A 3338-nucleotide genomic window follows, 5' to 3' on the forward strand; every position below is an offset into this window, starting at 1 on the left:
CTCTCCAAGAAAACATTACAACCCAGTGTATCTACCTCACAATGCAGTGTCAAAATACAAGGCAAAACAGGTAAAACTACGAGAAGAAAGAAAGACGAATCCACTATTTTAGTTGGATCTTCAGTATTCCTCTGTTGATAATTAATAGATGCAGCAGGCAGAAAATCAGTAGGGAGCTAGTGAAACCGACTAGCACCATCATCATCTGGATCTAATTGACAGTTATATAATATTTCAACCAACCATAGGTGACTAAACATTCTCCTCAAGCTTGCAGAGAATATTAGCCAAGATAGACTGTATTCTGGGCTATAAAACACATCTTAAAACATTTAAAAGAATAGACATCATACAAAAGTATGCTTCAGACCAGAAACAACAGATGAAAAATCCCAAAATGTTACAAATTTTAAAAACATCACTAAATAACTCATGGATCAAAGAAGAATTCTTAAAAAATATATATTTCAAAGTGAATGAAAATGAAAAGGCTATTTATCAAATTTATGAGATGCAGTGAAATCAGTGCTTAGAGAAAAATTTACAGCATAGGATGCATATATTAGAAAAGAAAGCTCTGAAATCAATAATTTAAGATTGCATATAAGAAACTAAAAACAGAATAGCAAATGAAATCCAAAGTAAGCAGAAGAACAAAATAACATAAGTTAAAGTAGAAATTAAGGAAACTGAAAACAAGAAATCAATAGAGAAAAATCAATGAAATAAAAATCTCCTTACTTGAAAGATCAATAACATTGATAAACCTCTAGACAAGCTAACTAAAAAAAGAAGAAAGATGACACAAATGCTATGATTAGAAATATAGAATTTCCAGTCAAGATGGATGTGTAGGTTAACTCAGCTCACCTCCTTGCACAACCACAGCAAAAGTTACAACTAAACTGCAAGACAACTCTCACCAAGAATCGTCAGAAAATTGAGCTGTGTGGAAGTCCAACAACCAAGGAATCACATTCATCCAGATGGGTAGGAGGGGTGGCGGGGTGGAATATGTGGTCCGGAACCCACATGTGGTGGATTTAGGAGGGATAGCTCAGGAGTGAAAGATCCCAGACCATGTAGCCCAGGGTTCTAATGCTAGGCAGTTAAGTGCCCATAACTTCTGGCTGTAAAAACCAGTGGAGGTTGGGGTGGTGGAAGAAATTGGGGGATCCTCAGGTGTCTTCTTTTAAAGGTCCCTCAGTGGACTTAGGACTTACACAGACTCACTGCCTCTGGGCTGCAGCACTAGGGCAGCAGCTAGACAGGTACCAGTGGCATACGGGGAAAAACTGAAGTGTCTGGCATCAGCATGAGTGCTGTGGGACAGCTCTTCCTGGATAAAACTCCAGAGGCCAGTCAGCCACCATAGTCCCCTTTCTGAGCCCTCCCTGACACAGAGCCTCAGAGTGGTGACACCATATCAGAGACTCCCTCAACCCAGTTCACATGGGTTGCCTTGCCCTAGCAATTTTCTAAGGCACTGTGCCACCCAACTTACAGACGTGCTTTTCTACAATAGGCCACACTTCTAAAATAGGGAGTCAAAACATCTCTACCTAATACACAGAAACAAACACAGGGAAGCTGCCAAAATGAGGAGACAAAGAAATTTGGCCCAGATGAAAGAAGACAACAAAACTCTAGATAAAGAGTTTGTTCTAAAGAAACAAACTAAGAGTTTGTTCTAAAGAAAGTGGAGATAAGCAATCTATCAGATGCAGAGTTTAAAATACTGGTTATTAGGATGCTCAAGGAACTCATTAGGTACTTCAGCAGCATAAAAAAGACCCAGGCACAAATGAAGTTTACACTAAGTGAAAGAAAGAAAACTTTACAGGGAATCGACAGTATAGTGCATGAAGCTGAGAATCAAATTAAAGATTTGAAATGTAAAGAATAAAAAAAAAGCATTCAATCAGAACAGCAAGAAGAAAAAAGAATCTAAGAAAACAAGGATAGGCTAAGGAGCCTCTGGGAGAACTTCAAATGTACCAACACTTGAATTGTAAGGATGCTGGAAGGAGAAGCGGAAGAGCAAGAAATTGAAGTTATTTGAAAAAAAAGAAAGAAAAATTTCTTAATTTGGAAGCACAGAGTCCCAAACAAGGTGGACACCAAGAGGACCACACCAAGACATATCATAATTAAAATGCCAAGCTTAAAGACAGAGAATCTTAAAAGCAGCAAGAGAAAAGCAGATAGTCACTTACAAAGGAGTTCCCATGTGACCGTCAGCTGATTTGTCAAAAGACATTTTGCAGGCAAAAAGGGGCTGGCAAGAAGTATCCAAAGTGATGAAAAGCAAGGTCCTAAAACCTAGATTACGCTATCCAGCAAAGCTATCCTTTAGAATTGAAGGGCAGATAAAGTGCTTCCCAGACAAGGTAAAGCTAAAGGAGTTTATCATCACTAAGCCATTGTAATATGAAATGTTAAAGAGACTTATTTTAACAAAAAAAGATGATGAAAGCAATGAACCCTAAAATGGCAATAAATTCACAACGATCAATGACTGAATCTAAAAATCAAACTAATGAAACAAGCAAAACAGAGGAAGAATCATAGATACGGAGATCATTTACAAGGGTTATCAGTTGGGAGGAGGAAGGATGAGAATGGGGGTAAAGGTGCAGGGATTAAAAGATACAAATTGGTAGGTTCCAAATAGATAGGGGGATATTAAAAAACAGTATAGGAAATGGAGTAAACAAAGAACTTATATGCATGACCCATGAGGATGAACTAAGTGTGTGGGGGGGATTGCCAGAGAAAATGGGGGGTACCAGATGAATGGTGCAAAGGGGGAAAAATTGGAACAACTGTAATAGCATAATCAGTAAAATATATATTTTTTTAAATCAAAGGGCTACTGATACCATGGATATTAAAAGAATGAAAAAGGAATGTTAAACATGACTTTATGCACACAGATATGATAACCTAGATGAAGTGGAGCAATCCCTTGGAAAAAATAGTAAGCCGAGACTCTGCCAATAAAAAATAGAAAATTCATGTGCCAAACAGATGAAGCTCGTTGCAGACCTTACACTTCTCACATAAATTAACTCAACACATATCATACACTTAAACATAAAACACACAACTTTAAAACTCATAGAAGATAGCATAGAAGGAAATCTATGTGACATTGTGTTTGGTGATAAGCTTTTATATACAATACTAAAAGCTCAATCAATGAAAGAAATAATTGATTAGGAACCAATGATAGTTTTAATCATCTATTCTGAGTTTAATAAAACAATATTTATTTATATTAACTTCATAAAGACTTTGAAGCACTATAAAATGGTAACATAATAAAATAACAGGAA

Source organism: Artibeus jamaicensis, unplaced genomic scaffold, assembly GCF_021234435.1.
Source record: "Artibeus jamaicensis isolate MK-2021 breed Jamaican fruit bat unplaced genomic scaffold, CSHL_Jam_final scaffold_537, whole genome shotgun sequence".
Classification (NCBI taxonomy): domain Eukaryota; kingdom Metazoa; phylum Chordata; class Mammalia; order Chiroptera; family Phyllostomidae; genus Artibeus; species Artibeus jamaicensis.